The 20,380-nt window shown below is 41.7% G+C and overlaps 1 protein-coding gene across 3 annotated transcripts in view; it reads right to left on the reverse strand.

Annotated features, from left to right (window-relative positions):
• Positions 1-20,380, reverse strand: part of ARHGAP15 (Rho GTPase activating protein 15) — a 978,992-nt gene that overhangs the window by 77,847 nt on the left and 880,765 nt on the right. The gene's annotated exons all lie outside the window — the stretch shown is intronic.

Consider the following 20,380-nt stretch of genomic DNA (forward strand, 5'->3'; position numbering starts at 1 on the left):
AATAATTTTTAAAAAATAAAAATACTGTAAGAAACATTTCAAATACTTGATTTTTCTGCAAATGTTTCGGTTGGTGAAGCGCCACTTTTACCTTCCTGCCCAGGCCAATTTTCAGCTTTCAGCGCTGAAAATTGGCCTGGGCAGGAAGGTAAAAGTGCCCTCTCACCAACCTATTTTTTTCACTACAATTTTTTTTTATTTGCTATATAAATTTTGCTATATAATTTTTTTTTTAATTTGCTATATAAGCGAAAAAAATAAAATTTGTGTGTTTTTTTCTTCATAACTGTAGGCACAAAATATATACTGCTACATTTCATTGATAAAAATAATCCAAATCAACGTATATTATTTAGTCCATGTGAAAGTTTTAAGATATAGTACGTATCATTACGTATCAGTGAAAATTAATCAATCCTGATGAACTGGCTGCCTCAATCAATCTCAATTCTTGAGGCCCTAAAATGCCAGAAAAGTACAGATACCCCCCAAATTACGCATTTTTGGAAAGTAGACAGTCCAATCAATTTAGAAAGAGGCATTTTGAAGCTGTATTTTTTTCACACAATTCTTTGGAAACTGAACACATTAAATAATTTTTATTTTTTTTATTTTTTTACAAAAGTATAATATTAACAAGTTATGTCTTTCCCTCAGCATAGGTATAATTGCAATTACACCCCAAAATCCATTCTGCTACTTCTCCTGAGTATGGCAATACCACACGCATGAGACTTTTTCACAGCCTGCCCACATACAGACACCCAACATCCATGGAGCACCTTCATGCCTTCGAGGGGCATAGATTACACATCTAATTTTCTGACTACCTATCACATTTTTGAAGGTCCTGGTGCATCAAAACATTGGAAACACCCACAAAATGACCACATTTGAAAAGAAAACATCCCAACATATTTTATAAGAGGCATAGTGAGTCTTTTGAACCAGTAATTTTTTTGGAAAATGTGGAAAGAAAATAAAAGTCTATATTTTTTTTTTTTTTTTACACAAAGGTATCAATTTAGAAGATATTTTTAACAAACAGCATGGACATACCAAGAATTACACCATAATACATTCTTTTATGGCAATACCACGTGTGAGAATTTTCACAGCCTAGCTGAACAAAGGCTAAACAAAAGATTTCCTGTGACTTTAGTAGAGCGGTTGTCTGTAGAGGAAAATATTGGTCCAGGAAGCAATCAGAGATGTGGTCAGCAACAGCCGAAGGAATCATCCAGGCAGAAGGCAGGAATGTGTTCCATAAATAGTCCAGGGTCAGTACAAGCAGCAGGCAGAGATATGGTCAGCACAGCCAAAGTATTGGTCCAGGCAGATGGCAGGAATATGGCCCATAAAAAGTCCTGGGTCGGTGCAGGCAGCAGGCAGAGATATGTGACCACAGCCAAAGTATTGGTCCAGGCAGCAGGCAGGTAACATTAGGGCTTAGAGCCTCGGTCAGGTAAGACCCGGGCACAGGGGTAGAGGTTTCTTCCTACTCAAATCTCATCAAAGCCTCTGGATTCCACACCCTAATCCAGGAATTACAAAACCCGGAGAAACCAAAAACTGTTTTTCTCTACTCAAAACACTACTCTGAAGCCCCTTACATATGTGGGACCCCTTTGAATCCCACTACTACAGTACCAGGACAAAAGATCAGTCCAAGTGCAGGCAAAAAACATGGTTCATAACAATCCAAGGTCAGTTCAGGTGGAAGTCATTAACTTGATAAACAATCCAGATGGCAGCCAGAGGCATCGTCAATAAACAGGCCGAGGGTCAGCTAAGGTGCAAGGCAAAGGCCTGGTCAGTCGAGGCAGAAGGAAAATAATCAGCACACATATTAGAAACAGGAAAATGGCAGGCTGTTAGAAATATGGGTACTATGCATTCACAATTTTTTTTGTGATGTGTGATAATGTTAGAAGCAGTCTCCAATGCATATGCTCAGTTGGGAGGGACATTGAGGACAATAAAAACTGGTGACTCTCCTAACTCCCCCTCTGCTGCCTACCCAACAATTTTTATGCTGTCTTTTGCCTGCTTCTGTGGGTGGAATGTTCTCTGGAAAATGTCCCTCATGAAGTCTGCTCACAGAGTTAGAGCAAATGGCGATTCAGTGATGATAGCTTATATAAATTTGAGAAAGATGGTGGGTCTTTTTTTTGTAAGCCCCATGTTAATTGTGAAGCCCAAAAATAATTTCAGCTCCTCCACTGTGAGACGTTTTCATTCAAATGGACAGGCATAGGCTGAATTAGGGCTATTTGCTCAATATTGCTGGGTAAAAAGATTGCCCGGGTCCACAATCAACTAAAATAAATTGTTAGTGAAAAGTAAATAAAAAAATAAATAACAATCAGTGTTGGCCTGAACACCTGACTGTGCAGTAAAAGGTTAATTGTTCACAGGTGTATAAAGGTAGGTATACAAACTCCCCAAAGAGCTTGCTCCCTGTTGGTGGTTTGCATGTGGATTTTGTGATCTCAAGTGGAATTTTGAACTAAAGTGGGGAGTTAATAACCAGGAGTTGTGCTTTTGACTGCTTCTGCTTGCAAGTGTTGTTTTTAGGGGTGTTTTTATCTATTTTTCCCCTCCTTTATTTGCTAGCAGTTTTTAAAAGACCTTTTTTCTGTCACTTTTTAAACAGCATTTTTTTTTTCTCTCTTTCTTCCTGCTAATTGAGGGGAGGGGTTAATTGTTCACAGGTGTATAAAGGTAGGTATACAAACTCCCCAAAGAGCTTGCTCCCTGTTGGTGGTTTGCATGTGGATTTTGTGATCTCAAGTGGAATTTTGAACTAAAGTGGGGAGTTAATAACCAGGAGTTGTGCTTTTGACTGCTTCTGCTTGCAAGTGTTGTTTTTAGGGGTGTTTTTATCTATTTTTCCCCTCCTTTATTTGCTAGCAGTTTTTAAAAGACCTTTTTTCTGTCACTTTTTAAACAGCATTTTTTTTTTCTCTCTTTCTTCCTGCTAATTGAGGGGAGGGGTTAATTGTTCACAGGTGTATAAAGGTAGGTATACAAACTCCCCAAAGAGCTTGCTCCCTGTTGGTGGTTTGCATGTGGATTTTGTGATCTCAAGTGGAATTTTGAACTAAAGTGGGGAGTTAATAACCAGGAGTTGGAAACAGGAGTTAAGACAGGAGTCTCTAACCTGTAAGTAACATCTTAAACTTCATTTAAGTAATTGTATTGTAACTGGGAAATGGGTGATAGCAGGGTTGAAGGTTTTGCTCAGTGCACAGTGTGCCACATGTATGCAAAACTGGTGCAAGAGCTCCAGGATGCATACCGCTGTGACAGATGTGAGCAGGTTGCCCTTCTAGAAGCTCGCATTAGAGATCTGGAGGAGCAAGTTGCAACACTGGGTGGAAAGGACAACCTTGAAAGGGGTCCTCTGCTCGCTGAGCAGGTGGTCAGTAGGGTTGATGTGGAGGGTGGAGGGGCAAGTCAGGATTATCACGTAGGAAGATGGGTTAATGTAGTTAGAGGGAGTGGAAGGGGCTCGCAGAAAAGGAAGGCCAGTCCTGTGTTTGTGCATCAAAACAAATTTGCCGAGTTGGGTGAAAATGTGGAGGTGACAAACACAGAGGTGGCAGCCCTAGATGTCACTGCTCCCCCTAACAGCCGGGAGAGCAGCCCATCTAGTAGAGGAGGTGAGGGGAGTGCAGAAAGGCCTAGACAGTTGGTGGTTATAGGGGATTCTATAATCAGAAGGACTGATAGAATAATTTGTCGCCAGGATCGCCTCAACCGAATAGTTTGCTGTCTCCCTGGTGCTAGGGTTCGGCATGTGGTGGACCGGGTGGATAAATTACTGGGAGGGGCTGGGTATGACCCAGCAGTCTTGGTCCACGTTGGAACCAATGACCGTATACATGGAAGGTGGAGGCTCCTCAAGAATCAATTTAGAGAACTAGGCTGCAAGTTGAAGGGAAGGACCTCCAAGGTGATATTCTCTGAAATATTGCCTGTGCCATGCGCAACACAGGAAAGGCAGGGGGTGATTAGAGAGCTGAATGCATGGCTAAAGACCTGGTGTAGGGAGGAGGGATTTGGGTTTCTAGAGCACTGGGCTGACTTTTCATTGGGGTGCAACCTATATGCTAATGATGGTTTGCACTTGAATGGAAGGGGGTCTGCTGTGCTGGGGAAGAGGTTTATGGGAAGGCTGGAGGAGTATTTAAACTGGGTTTGAGGGGGGAGGGTGAACCAGAAGTACATTGGGCAGACAGGTCAGTTAGGGGTCAGACATTAATGGAGGGTGGAATGGGGATAGATGGGGGGTGGGATATGGCAGGTGTCAAGAAATTTCCCATGTTGCAAACAGCCATTGAAAACTATAGTGCAATTTGTACTACTAAAAATAATATGAAAAACACCAGAGCAAAATGTAATAATGCATTAAAGTGTTTATTCACCAATGCCAGAAGTCTGCCAAGCAAAATAGGTGAGTTGGAAGCTGTGGTGCATCAGGAGAGCTATGATGTAATCGGTATTGCTGAAACTTGGCTTCAATCCTCACATGACTGGGCTATTAATATTCCTGGCTATGCACTCTTTCGGAGAGACAGGGTAAAAAGGAAAGGTGGCGGGGTCTGTCTCTATGTGAGAAGTGATCTCAAAGCAAGTGTGAAAGAGGACCTGGTGGATGGAGAGTGTGATGAGTCCGAAGCATTATGGGTGGAACTGCATTTAGATGGGGGTAGTTCAAAGTTAATCGTTGGAGTTTGTTATAGACCACCCAATGTGAATGAGGAGGTGGAGACTCAGCTCCTTGCACAGATGGAAAGGGCTGCAAGGGCTGGGACAGTGATAATAATGGGGGATTTTAACTACCCAGAAATTGACTGGAGTAATGGCACTGCTGGGACAGTTAAAGGGCAAAAAATGATAAACCTATTACAGGACAATTTTATGGTCCAGTTTATTGAGGCCCCAACTAGGAATGAAGCTCTGTTGGACCTGGTAATCTCAAACCATGCAGAGCTTATTACTAATGTCCAGATAAAGGAACACCTGGGTAGCAGTGATCATAACATGATTTCCTTTGATGTTAGCGCTAAACAAGAAATACATACGGGTAAGATAAAAACACTTAACTTCAAGAGAGCTAATTTTCCAAGGATGAGGGCTACTCTCCAGGACTTAGACTGGGAGAGAATATTCGCTTCAATGGGCACAGAACAGAAATGGGAATTCTTCAAAAAGACTGTTGGGGACCTCACTGCAAAGTATATTCCCATGGGCAATAAGTTTAAAAGGCTAAAAACAAAACCTATGTGGCTCACGGCCAAAGTTAAAAAAGCTATAAACTGTAAGAGAAGAGCTTTTAAAAAATATAAAAATGAAGGATCACTAGTGTCATTTAAATGTTACAAAGAAATTAACAGTATATGTAAAAAGGAAATCAAGGATGCAAAAATTCAAAACGAACGACAGATTGCAAAAGATAGTAGGACAAACCCCAAAAAATTCTTCAAATATATTAATAGTAAAAAGGTCAAGTCTGAGCATGTAGGCCCTTTACAAAACAATCTAGAGTTGGTGACTGGGGACAAAGAGAAGGCTAATTTATTAAACACTTTCTTCAGCTCTGTGTACACAAAAGAGCATGGGGGAGCTCATGTCCATAATGGGGGTGGTAGTGACACAGCCCCAAATGATCCACAATGGCTCAAAAGGGATATGGTCCAGAAATACTTAGACAGAATAAAGGTGGATAAAGCACCTGGACCTGATGGCATCCACCCACGGATCCTAAAAGAATTGAGCTCTGTAATTTCAGAGCCATTGTATCTAATTTTTAGGGACTCATTAATGACGGGAATAGTCCCACTGGATTGGCGCAGGGCGAACGTGGTGCCTATATTTAAAAAGGGATCAAAGTCTTTACCAAGTAACTATAGACCTGTTAGCTTAACTTCTATAGCTGGGAAGATACTGGAGCGTTTAATAAAAGACCACATCGACGAGTTCTTGCTGAACAATAACACTTTAAGCAACAGACAGCATGGATTCATGAAAGACAGAAGTTGTCAGACAAATCTGATTTCTTTTTATGAGGAGGTAAGTAAAACCTTGGACAGAGGGGTGGCGGTGGACGTGGTATACTTGGATTTTGCAAAAGCATTCGATACAGTTCCGCACACACGGCTCATGTGTAAGGTAAAGTCTACAGGTTTGGAAATATCAGTTTGTAAATGGATAGAAAATTGGCTAGAAGACAGAATTCAAAGAGTCGTGGTTAATGACTCTTACTCTGAATGGTCTAAGGTTATCAGTGGTGTACCCCAAGGTTCAGTGTTGGGACCCTTACTTTTTAACATCTTTATAAATGATATTGGGTCTGGCATCAAAAGTAATATTTCTGTCTTTGCAGATGACACCAAGATATGCAGTGGAATAACGTCTTTACAGGATGTCTCCAATTTACAAGCCGACCTCAATACACTGTCTAATTGGGCGACTATGTGGCAGATGAGGTTTAATGTTGATAAATGTAAAGTTATGCACTTGGGGCCTAAGAATATGCATGCATCATACATGCTAGGGGGAGTACAACTGGGGGAATCCATAGTGGAGAAGGATCTGGGGGTTTTGGTAGACCATAAGCTCAATAACAACATGCAATGCCAAGCTGCTGTTTGCAAAGCGAGCAAAGTCCTTTCTTGTATTAAGAGAGGTATGGACTCCAGAGAAAGAGATATAATTTTGCCCCTGTTCAAATCATTAGTAAGACCTCACCTGGAATATGCCGTTCAGTTTTGGGCACCAGTTCTCAAAAAGGATATCGGGGAACTGGAGAAAGTGCAGAGAAGGGCAACCAAACTGATAAGAGGCATGGAGGAACTCAGCTATGAGGAGAGATTAGAGGAACTAAATTTATTCACTCTTGAGAAGAGGAGATTAAGGGGGGATATGATTAACATGTTCAAATATATTAGGGGTCCATATAGTGAACTTGGTGTTGAGTTGTTCTCTGTACGGTCAACCCAGAGGACACGGGGGCACTCTTTACGTCTAGAGGAAAAGAGATTTCAGCTTCAAGTACGGAAAGGTTTCTTCACAGTTAGAGCAGTGAAAATGTGGAATAGACTCCCACCAGAGGTGGTTCTGGCCAGTTCAGTAGATTGCTTTAAGAAAGGCTTGGATACTTTCCTGATGGTACATAATATAACTAGGTACTAACATAGGTAAAGTTGATCCAGGGAAAATCCGATCGCCTATTGGGGGATCAGGAAGGAATTTTTTTCCCCTGCTGTAGTAAATTGGAGCATGCTCTGCTGGGGTTTTTTTTCGCCTTCCTCTGGATCAATTGTGGGCATAAAATTGGGTATCTGGATTGTACGATTATTTTTTATTTTATTTATTTGTTTTTAAGGTTGAACTGGATGGACTTGTGTCTTTTTTCAACCTGGCTAACTATGTAACTATGTAACTATGTAACTATGTAGCTGACCCTGAGTTGGAAAGCAACCAAATTCATCTGAGAGATATGCATAGGCCCTAATTCCTGGGGTCTGATGTGATACTCCAGTAATAGTACAGTAATAGTACTGGGCCTTTCATCCAGGGATCTAGCGCTATTGGTGTTTGCCGATTTACCATTGGGGTGTATGGCGCTGCTGTTGGTTGCCTGTTAATCAGAGCATCTTATCCTTTTTGGAGGGACTATTTCTTCCTCCAATTCAGTCACCGGTCACTGAACTACTACTTTGGACCGGTTCATACACTGAATCGGAATCGGACAGTGAGAGCTCCCCAAGGCTCTCATTCGTCATAGTAAGGATTTGAAATGCCTCCTCGCTAGCATAACATTTTTTGGCCATGACAGCTCTGGTAACACTGGAACAGGTACATTACTGATGGACAGCTGTGTGACGGTACACTGCTGATGGTGGCACTGATGGCGTTCTGTGATGAGTACATTGATTACTGCTGCACTGATGGCTGCTGGGACAGGTACACTTTATTCCAAGGCAATCAGGGCAGTGTTGTGCATAGTATGGGAGGGTTTAAGTCAGTAATTCACTGTTCCCAGATTCTCCTCCTCACACAGTGTGTCTGTGTGTGAGGTAAAGAAGCCGGTAACAGTGAGCTACCGGTCTTTGTTTGCACTTGTGATCGGCTGTGACTGGACAAAGCAATCACATGGTAAAGAGCCTCTGGCATTGTGATGCACTGTATCCAAGGGACACAGCTCACTGCCGAATGCCATGCTGCGTGCCCTTGGGGGCATGCACAAGCTGCAAGTCTCAGAGGATGTCATGTGACATATACCCAGAATGATGAAACTGGGAATTGGCTAAAGTGACTCTGACATCCATAAAAATAAATAAGCACTAAAAGCACTATCCTTCAAACAATTTCACAAATGGGCTGTGAGACAGGTATGAGTATAATCATTATTCTTTTCCAGGGACTTCTTATTTATATTTATTTTTTGGAGATTAAAGTAGAAATCCAGTTAAATACTATCTAAGCATAAACCTGTTACCAACCCCCATACTAAGACAAGTCTAACTACCCTGTAAAGTCTAAACCTACCTATTTTGAGGACATTCCATCCAGTCACATTATCTCTCCAGTGGCTGGCTTCAGTGTATAGACAATGGCCGCAGAGCCTGGGTGGTGACATCACCCATAGGCTTACTATGGGGCATCCATTGTCAGCTGTCCATCCTCTACACTGAAGCCGGTGCTCTGAATTGATCATGTGATCGGACCAGAATGGCCTCAGAATTCATACCTTAAAAAAAAAAAGAATAATGGTATAACTCTACTACTACTAACTCTGTAGCTGCATCAATATATGGCAGATTTTGCAGTGGAATATAACATTAACACAGCTCCTATAGAAAATAATCTACCAGGTCCATGTACAGGATCCCTCATTTATCTTTTATGCTGTAAATAAATATTCCAAATATCTAGCTTGAGGTTCAGTGCTCTGGGTCACTTACATGCCGTGTGATTGGCCCTGGGGCATAAATTGCCAGTATACCCAGGGGAGGGCCAATATATCACTTCTGCGCTGAGATTAACGTTACATGGCTCTGGGCAGTCAGGACAGGCTTAGGGAGAGACACAAGTGCTGATCATAATAATCCACACTGACACCCATAACATAGGGAGGGATTCTAATGTCACTTTTTATTTGTGATATAATATTGTCCCCTTGTACAGCACTGCACAGTGTGCTAGCGAATGGCAACAGAGTTATGTTTCAAATTCAGAAAAAAACCATCAGAAAAAAAAAAAGTGACCCTTGAATTTACAAGGTAACCGCGATAGCTAAACATATACATTTGAAACATGCACAAAAACGTTTTAGCTGCCAAAAGTTTTGGGATCCACCATTGACCGCTGTGCTATGTGAATGCATAAAATAAGGACAATGACAACACTCTTCAGAAAGTACATTTCTGTAGGTTCCTTCACCATAAAAGCCAAGGTTAATTTTATTGAAGCAAATCCATGCACAGACAGTTTCATCAGGTGCAACCAGCTCTAATGCATTTCACCGAAACTGGAGCTTAAATCGGTAATAGACCGCCGGCTTTTTTTTTCTTTTGAAACCTGCAAAGAAAAGTTCTAATGTGCTAGTATGCACCAAAAAAACAAAGCCTTTCAGTGGCATGCTGTCACACTGACAGGGCCTCCACCTTCACCTGGTCTGGTTGGCGGGCTCTGGTCCTTTGCATGGAGACATCACTCCCACGTGGTATGCCGTTCCTTCAGAGTACATGTGTCGGTGACATCACCGGCAGCTTCACGAGTAAATATTTTCTAAACGGTGAATGCTTAGGATATTTTTATTGTACCCATAGGTAAGCCTTATTATAGTCTTACCTATCGGTAAAAATCATCTATGGGCGTTGTACCAGGTGGACTTGTTTGTGCATTGATTTGCTTCAATAAAGTTAACCTTGGCTTTTACAGTGACCGGCTATTTCCATCCTTCTTTTAAAGACTGAGGTGTTGGATGTGGAGTGGTTCACAACCATGGAGAGCCTGCTTCTGATGACGGGTGGCTGGAGAGGAAGGTAAATCCCACAGCGGAACAATATTCTCTTTATATTTCTAGTGATCTGTAGGTTTTAAGATGGCCATTAATTTTTTTTTTTTATGTTTGCACAAAATCAAAACTATGAATAATATTTGCAATTTTTAATGGGACAGCACACATTTGTGCTGTTTTCATAGGATTTGATCCAAATTATAATTGGCATGATTCAAATTCAAATAATTAAAATGTTCATTCAAATGAATTGTGTCCCCATGCTGTAACATGATGAAAAAAAAATGTAATTTCTACCACACACGGTACAACCACAAATAAAAATTTTCAGTTCTTTTCAATGTCTTTTTTAGGCAAGAATAACATGCTTGAAGAGGAGCTGGAACTTTTAGATCTGCTTGTAGTTATATGTAGGAAAGTAAGTAAGCTTCCCTCGATGGGCACCCGACAGTAGCTCAAAATAAAAAAATCTGCACCAGACCAAGATCAGATAAAACACTCCAAGATAGTTTTCATTGTTCATAAAAAAGTAATATAAAAACATCCAACGTGTTTCAGGGGCAACACCACCTTACTTTATCATGGCTAAACTCAGGATAAAACCTGGATGGACTCAGAGAAAGCCATGAATTCCCAGATCTGCAGTATGTTACAACCAGTATTGAACTCGCCACTTGACAGCAGTTGGTGAACACCAAAGGACACTTTTATTTGTAGACCTCCTTCAGACATGCAAATGAAGGTGGATAGGTTGCTGCAATCAGATGTGGCTAAACACCACATTGTTAACATTTGCTGGTTTTAGGAACGTTTGATTTTCTAATCATTAGTGGGTCTAATCGATGTTTGTTTTCAATTGCAGTGATGAAAAAATTTGAGGGAACAGGATGGGAACATTTTCTCGAACACATTTCTAACACTATGTTTGCTTTTTTTTTTGGTAAAGTTAATTTATTCCAAAATCAAATGTTAAATGCAAATGAAATTTGTAAGTACCTTTGAACGACATTCGTCAAGTCATTGAATGTACTGAGAATTGTTGTATACATTTTAGTTCAAAAATCTACTAGTGCATGGCCAGCATTAGACCAGTCTGTTACTCTTCTGAAAGTTTAACTTATATCCAACTAATAAATCCATTTTAAAGGATTACTGGTATTGCTTCCTTGTCTGTAATCTGCACCCATAAGTAATCACCCACTATATGCATGCTTGTTCCAGGGCAGAGGCTTCTTAGGCAGTGTGCAAATGACAGCCACAGAGCATGCACCTCTAAAACCAAATCAGCAGTAGCAGCTCCAATATTTCTGTAATCACACTCCCCTTCATTAATTAACAAATTTTCAGAGAAATTATATACTGATAGCAGTGATACATCTGTATTTACTATCACTTGTTGGGAAGAACAATGGGAGTATTGTCACCTAGTATCACTGGAGGAACAATTCACTCTAAATCAGTTCCTAGTGAGCACTTACTTCCGGAGAGCTGGAGCCCTAATACAGTTACCATAGCACACCCATACAGAACTACTGCAACTTATTTTTCCTTCCAGGCAGTGATGTGGCCTGTTCCTACCTGTGGTAGTTCCCAGTTGAATACCACCATTCCGATGCTGGTTCAGCAGTAAATTGGAATCATGCTAGGGGCATCACCAGCTTAAAGGAATCTATGGCTACTCGGGGGGGGGGGGGGGGGGGAACTGGAAGAACTCCTGGCTCTGCACTTTCAATGACGGGTCCTCTACAGTTTAACTTGACCCGTGGTTGCACAGGGAAATCTAACTGTGGTTGCACTGACCCACAAGAATCAGGAATTGGGGAATCATCCTCAAACTCCATAGTAGTTGTTGAAGCTGCATCCTTCAGTTTAGATTACAGGGGAGACTCCTCTGTCTCCTCTGACACTGCCATTCTCTGAAAGAGGAAATGGTTGCAGGTGGCACATTGTGCCCAATGGTGGAAGAAGGCAGAAAGCTGCTTGCAAATAGTGCAGATAATTTGCACCTGCCTTTACCTGGCTGCACATATTTCCACTTTTTTCCAAATTTGAGAAAATCCCACTTTACAGTATATTTGTTATGAGTTCTTATTTACTCGGCATGCCTAAAAATTAAGAAAAAAAAGTCTTACCTATTACAGTATATGTTTTTTGAGGATAAGGTGTCATGGCTGACTGCAAGTTTTTTTGAACAAGAGTGAACCTGTTCCAGTTCTGTCCTCATTAACATACAATGGTAAGAAGCCCAACCTCTACACCTTTAACCCTATGATATAAGAAACAGTGTCCAAATCTAGCTACAACCGATAATTAGGATATACCTGCACAAGGGCCAGAACAAGGGGTGGGCAGGAGGGGAAGCTGCCCTGGGCACTGTGGTATCATGTGAGGTGGGGTGGGTGCTGCAAGGAGCCTTGGGGGGTTGTTTTGGAAGGGACGATTTGGGGGTGCTAGGGGGAAAGTTTTGTTTTAGGAGGGGAAATATGGGGGGGGTAAGTATGCTAAAAGTGGTGATTTAGGGGGATTTGTGTTAAAAGGTGGGATGGGGGAAGAAGATTTGTGCTAGGAGGGGGGGTTTGTGCTGGGAGGGGGGGGGGATTTGGAGTAAGGGGAGAAGATGTTTACTTGGAGGGGAATTTGTAGGTGTATAGGATTGGTGCTAGGAGGGGTGATTTGTTTTTTTTGGAAGGGGGGCATTTGTAATGGGGGGATTTGGGGGATGGGGTGCAAACATTTGTGCTGGGAGGAGGGATTCCAGCAGGAGGGTGGCTTTGTACTGGAAGGCGGGTACATTTAAGCTTAGTGGGTAAGCATGTAGATTAGTGCTCATTTTATTTGGAAGGGGGTTTGCTGACACATAATAATCATACATCTTGGAGGGGGGAGCAAGTTTGGCATGATTGCCCTGGGTTCTAGGTGACCTTGCCCTGGCACTGGCCTGCACAGTACCGATAGGGTTAGCTATGGCAAACACAGCTCCTCAGTCCCCTCATATATAAAGAGAACTACCTGAGATATTTCTTTGTTGGAGGCCCAGAATGGAGCTGCAATTTTTGACTACATTTTTTTTTTTAAGTTATGCTATGTGAATGTGGACATGTAACAAATATAAAGTAGGTGTTATCCCAGTTTGGCTGCAAGAGTGAAAATACACCTTAAGTCCATCTATATTTGTTCTGTACATCATCCTGAAATAGATTTTTTAAATATTAAAATTTAAAGAAAGGAAAAAAGAAAAAGGAAAAAAAGAAGGTGGTTGATGGTGGGTGATTCTTTTCATTCTACAGAGAAAGTCCCACTTGCTGAACATAAAATGATTTATCACAGGCTCACAGCTGGAATGTACTCAGTCACTTAATAGGACATTAAGAGCAGCAATTAAGCTGTACTCCCCAAACAGAAACAACATCACTTGCTCGAGTATGCTCTTCACTTGTCCTTGTGTCTCTGTTTACTGTACCAAAACACGCCGATCGCCATAACTTTGCCAACTGTTCCGTGGCGATCGTGGTAAAAGGAGCGCATCGTCCAGAACAGCTAGGAGGGATGCTGTTTAACCATTAAACAAGACACCTTACAGGTTGGCACAGGCGCCATATAAATCATCTTCCAAGAGCCCACTGTGCAGAGCCGCTGCCAGAATCTGCGTGTGACAACGACTTCATAAATCTGATAACATTTTCTAATGTGCCGTAAAATCAGCCTCCGAGCAGGAGGCATCCCGCCCAGGGATAAATATACCTTTTCAAAGGAAGGAATTCTGCAAACATATGCTTTCCCAGACACAGGTTTCTGCTATTGTGTTAAAGCGAGAAAAGAAAGAACAATATTGTAGAGAAATAATGGTGTGGTTTTTTTTTTCAAAAAAGGTATACTCTGTACAAATGGAAAGGCTCTTATTGTTTTATTTATGTTTTGCTACCACATAAGGTGGCAAAAAAAATGCAATTGGGAAAGAATGCAATTAATACTTATCCATGATGCCTGTGCTGCTGCATTAAAGATTAAGTTTGCAGAAGAATGTTCAGCATTTGACACTTCCCGGGAGTGTCGGATTCTGGCATCTCCCCAGTGCTCTGTGGTTTTTGCCACCAATCCCTAGGGCACTAGAGGACTGATCGAAAAAAAGCAAATAGATTCTCTCATCCGCACATGTAAGGAGGTTGGAGGAATCCTCCCCTTGTGCTATTCTATTCTGACAGCGGGACTCCTCCGCTGTCAGAATACACTGATCATCAGATGTAGTCAATTGGCTGCAAGCTGCTGATCTACAAAACATTTCCAACAGCCCCTTGGGACAGAAGTTAAAGTGATACTAAAGTTTTTTTTTTTTCTTTAAAAATAACAAAGATGTTATACTTACCTGCTCTGTGCAGTAGTTTTGCACAGAGAAGCCTGGATCCTTCTCTTTTTGGGTCCCTCATGGGTGCTCCTGCCCATACCCTCTTGTTGAGTGCCCCTACAGCAAGTAGCTTGCTATGGGGGCACCTGAGCCACAGATCCCTGTGTCCACTCCAAAGAGTAGATTTGGCAACTCCAAAATCCATATGAATATCTTTATTGCTTACATGATAGTGGGTTTAAAAAGAGCAAATATGTTCCGACAGATAGCCGTGACCACAGTAGCTGATCGGGCTGTGCCACCTGAGATGCTAGACAGCTTCCTGTCTGGTCTCTTAGGACAATCTTGCCTTGTCTGTTGTTTCTGGTGAACCATGAACTCTTTTTTCCTCCCATTAATTTCCTGATTTAAGCTGTTGCCCTATGAGTTTATGTGAAATCTCCATTAATAGCTGTAAAATATTGTAATTAGGAATATATATAATTTAGCTTGTATCTATGCAGGCTGGAAGATATTATCTTCACATATATCTCAGAGTAGACCAAACAAGTCGGTGCCCAGGCTTTTATGTAAAAACAATGGGAGTTAAACCTCATTATTTTACACATACTCACTTCAAAGGATCCCATGCTGGGATATGCAATGAAGGGAGGCCAATACTTAACTTCCCGGGAAAGTTCAAGTCAATCTCCTGCCTTAATAGTCACAAGGATTTGCATTAAAGGGGGCTGACTTAGGCAAAATATAGGGAAGCTCACCAATCAGAAGCCACGCTATGCCAAATAATGAGGCATCGGCCTGTATTGGTATACACTAACTAGATGGGAGAAAATTTCCTCTTTTTTTGAGAAAACAGCCATCAGAATGGAACCTTGGTGAAATGGGTAATTATGGGAAAGGTTTGCCTTTACTTGTAACTAAATATGTTTGTGGATTAATGTTTTAAGGAATATACTATATAATATATATTTTCTGCCTTGGTGTAGACTATAGATAGATGGGTTGTATATTAGATAAACTTTCAACTACTTTCCAATAAATGTTGTTATTGTGTTAAAGCTTTCACTCTTGGTCAAAGAACTCTCATTTAACCACATCATATCTTTGAGATATTAAATCTTAAATATAGTAAACAGGTAACAATTGGCGACCACTGAAGTCGAGTACAAGACTGAAATTATTTCATATAATACCGCGATTTGTGTAATGTAGATTAAGGTTATTGGGGGGAATTTAAACTGAGTCAGTTTGTCCTGGAAATTGGAGGCCACAACAAGTTTATCTAGGGAAAAATATAAGTAAATGTTTTGTTTTTATTAGTGGGTATTAGATTAACTTTAAAAAGGGGATACACCATGTCCTTGCACTTCCTGTTTTCCAAATTAGTGTGCTCTCTCCAGCCAATATCTGGCTCCTTTGCATACCTGTAACTGTCCTTATCTCCACTACCATTTGTTCTCGACCGTTGGCTTGTACCTCTTGATTACAAACTGCAACCACTCATTACTGACCTTTGGCTTTTTTACTGACTACGCTTCTCCTTGATGCCTACCTGCTGAATCTGCTACTGGACCCTGGCTTGCTCACCTCCTGATGGGGTGATCCTGAGGACCATGACCTTGTACCAACATGCAGCAAAACCCATCCTCATCAGGAGCTCTCGTAAATACCTTGGATGAGCCATCATCTGCCAGGGCTACTGCTCTCCATGTCTGACTGCTGACCATGACAGATAGCCTTCTACCTGTCTCCTTTAAAGCCACTGCTCTTTCATCTTCTCACAAGCCTAAAGTGATCTCAGGTCCCTCGCTTGAGCTCCTGGCCCCTCCCTTCTGGCAAGTTAATCCACAGCAAGCAGCTTGCAATGGGGGCAGGTCTCAGGTCCCTCGCCAGTGCTTCTGGCCTCTCCCTTCTGCAGAGTGAATCCACAGCAAGCAGCTTGCAGTGGGGACATCCAAGCCGAGCCGCTGCCCTGTGTCCATTCAGACACTCTCACTCTTTCTCACTGGCTCACTGACATTGAATGACAACAGAAGGCATCAATGGCACCTGCTGTGTGTCTTAGTCATTCAGGACGGAGAGTCCCGGACAGCCAAGTCTCTCATGCAACATCGCTGGATCAAAATGGGGCTCAGCTAAGTATTAGGGGGGCCTCAGCTAAGGTTTGTACCTTAATGCATGGGTGTATTAAGATAAAAAACCTTCTGCCTTTAGAACCACTTTAATCGTTCTCTTTTATTAAGCCTGTGAGAGGGTGAAATGTGTAAGAGGGGCGTGGCTTGGGAGTAGACAAGCTGAAGCCTATCTGTCATACAGTACACTTGATTTGGCGGTCTCTCAGTGTGCGACTTCATTTCTCCTTTTGATCGATTGCTTGATCGAGCTGGACGTGCCCTCTGAAAGCTAGCACCTGGCAGTGTTTGGAGTCACCAGTCACATTGGGGCTTAAAACTGTGTTTTTCTGTTCATACGGGTCACAGTAAAACAGCTGAGGGTTTAATGCTACTTTAAGTAAAAATCTGGTGATTATGAGCACATACAGTTCCAGGGAGAAGGCAGAGCACAGGCATTCTAAGAAGCCTTCATCATCACCACCATAAAACACTGGCAGCCATAGTGTGCCCTTAGTTGGGTCTTGAGGGCCCATGATACAAAATGGCCAGCGGTACTGCACACAACCCTAAGGTTCTCCTTATTAAACCCAAGAGTTTTGCTCTCTTTTATCTATTGGCTGTACATTTCTAATCTATTGTAAAACAAGAAAAGAATGAAAGAAAAAAAAGTCAACATGTGGTAACTTTAGTCAGCATTTCTGCGCCAGGGATGATAAACACCTCTGGCCGTCTCTGGCATTTATCAGTACTGAGATATTATTACCACATACAGTCACAGCTTGGCTACTGTTATCATTGAAAAAAGGCCCAGCTAATCTTAATGGTTTGTAAAGCTGTTACCTGCGCCCGCCTGACATTCATCATGATCACTTTACCTCATAGGCCCAACACACAAAAGGTCTTTTATCTGCAAGGGACATCACTATGAATTATTATTTGCAGCTAGGTAGAAAATTGTGTGTTGTAGATACCTTTTCTCATTATAAATCACATAGTCACTTTCCGCCATTCGGCAACATAAAGCTGCTGAGGCCGAATTTTTCTGTCGCTCTTTGCTCTTTTAAGTCTTCAGGAAATATGGAGTACTGATGTACTAAAAAAGCGTAATACGATTTTTTTTTTCCGCTGGCCGCTTACCTTTGCCTTTCTGTACAAGAGCGTTTTTTTTTTTTTTTTATGAGGCCGCTGCAGCCCCATTGAAAATGGATTAAAAGAAAAAAAAAGCACATTATTTCTAGGTGTTGTGTGTATTGAATGTGACCTTGCAGGGGTATATTCTCTTCCAGATAAAGTTAAGTTATTCATGTGTAAACTACTGAGGACAGGATACGTCCGTGACTTTTATGCTTCGATTACCCTTTTTTTTTTCTTTGCATCGGAAATGTTTTTATCAAAGGGGAAATAAAAGAACAATGTACTCTGTGGGGTTTTCATTGCTTGATAAGCATTAACTGTTTTTATTATTTATTTGAACTGTGAAGAGGAAATATAATCTTTTATGAGGGAAAAATATTAGATTTGCCGGTTCTATCCACCTTCGATCTCTGTTTTTCTAATATGGCTTTGATAGAATGGTATTTGGGAGTGCTCAGATAAATTGATGGTACATAAAAAAAATAACACTGTCCAGCATCCCAACTTCAAGATCCTGGAGAGGTAAAAGTGTCAGCTAAGGCAAGATGAGTTGTTCCTAAAACAATACTCTGGATCCTTTAGGCATCGTACATGGAAGCATTTTCTCATGCAGTTTAAAAACTGGGCATATTTTGGCACCCAAGAGGCACTAGTGATGTGTACAGCCTGCTACCATCAGCCTATTAAAATCAACAACAGGCTGAAATATGATTTTGGTCTATGCAGCTGTAGGCACATCTGAGTGGTATTTGTGTACAGGGCTGTACCAAACAGGAACATATGCCCCAAATGCAGAAAGCCCACATTTTAACTCTTCCCCAAAATTACCAAAAATAAAAATAAGGCACAAGAAAAAACAACCCTTGCACTGCCGCACCCAACCTCCCCAGGATGCTAGAGTTAAAGCTCCTTTATGCCTAGCGGTAGAGGAATAAAGTGTAATACTCAACTTATTCCTCACTCCACCAGGGTCCCTTCAGTCCTCTACAGCCTCCTCTATAAGGTGCTTCTGTCTACAATCACACTTCTGCCTCTACAATATATAATGAAAATGTTTCTAGCCCTACATTGTGAGTGATGACACTGAAGGACCACCCAAAGCCTGGGGCACCAGAGGAAAAGGAGGACAGCATCAGAGCTGAGGTAAGGTAAGTAATGTAGCCTTCTCATCATCCCCCTAGATGTAATGAACATGTGACTCACTGCAGGACCCCTGATCCTCTGCCTGGACAGTGCTGATTGGCCCTGTGCTGTTTACCTACACCCTCCCGAGAAAACAAAACTCTCTAGCAATACACACTAAACTGAACATGTGCAGCTTGTCAGCTAGCCTCTGTCTTATCAGGAGATAGACTGGGGACTGTGGAAAAAAGGGAGGAACAGAGAAAACAGGATCAAACAGCCTTTCTACACATGCAGAGGATTAACCGCTTAAGTGACTATAACAAGCATGCTTTACTGCATATACAGACAATTTTACTGTTGTGGGCTTAGTAATGCTTTAAGAAGTTTGAATGTGATTGGTGACGCAGGAGGTAGAGAAAAATGAAGATACAAAGCACAGGCTCCAGGAAATACACTCTTATGCCCTGTACACACGGTCGGAGAATCAGTCGGAATGCGTCTTATCGGACCGTGTCGTCAGATAATCCAAATGTGTGTGGTATGCATCGGACTGATTCCGTTCGAATCTCCATCGGACCTAATCCGATCATGTGTAGAGCATTTTGATCAGACCAAGTGCCACGCATACTCAGATCAAATTCCTACATCAAAGCTATTGGCTACTAGCCTGAATGTAGTCCCATCGTAACGAAATTACGTCATCACGTTCTGAAAGATCGGATTTTTCGCCAACTTGGCCCGACCGTGTGTATGCAACAGTTTCAGACACAATCCGTCGGACTAAATCCGACAGACAAAATCTGACGGATTTGGTTGGCAAAATCTCCGACCGTGTGTACGTGGGCTTAGCCTTGTACACACGGTCGGACATTCCGACGGAAAATGTCCGATCGGACCGTGTTGTCGGATAATCTGACCGTGTGTGGGCTTCATCAGACTGTTTCCGTCGGAATATCCGGCCGACAAAGTTTTAGAGCTGGGCTATAAAATTTTCCGACAACATGATCCAACCAGACTTTGTCCGATTGTGTGTATAGAATTCCGATCGGACAAAGTGCCACGCATGCTCAGATCAAATTACGAGACCAAAGCTATTGGCTACTAGCCTGAACGTAGTCCCGTCGTAATGAAATAACGTCATTACGTTACGAACGATCGGATATTCCGACGGAACTTTGTCCGGCTGTGTGTATGCAACATCAGTTTCGGACAAAATCCGTCAGAGAAAATCCGACAAATTTTATTGTTGGAATGTCTGACCGTGTGTACAAGGGCTTACAATTCCTCCTACTAACCCTCTATGAAGCTGTGTGTGTTTGTTCTGCAGGAGGTTGCACTGACTTCAGATTAAGATTACTATCAGAGATTAGTAAATATTCTACTGCACATGGATAAATGTTCTAATAATGCAAACTAAAACAGGTCCTAATTTTCATTTCTGATATGAAATTAACCATGATCCACTTAGTCTCAGTCCAGATTCTGATTGCTGGTTATATCACATATTATTTTGCGTACACCAATTAAATACTGTTGCATCAGTACAAAACAAATATACAGTAGTCCACTAATTCAGTGGACTTCAGCAAAATGGTGACCATCTGCACACAGCCACTGACTCTCTGTTGCATA

Source organism: Lithobates pipiens, unplaced genomic scaffold, assembly GCF_037356315.1.
Source record: "Lithobates pipiens isolate NorthernLeopardFrog02 unplaced genomic scaffold, aLitPip1_a1.2 Scaffold_22, whole genome shotgun sequence".
Lineage (NCBI taxonomy): Eukaryota > Metazoa > Chordata > Amphibia > Anura > Ranidae > Lithobates > Lithobates pipiens.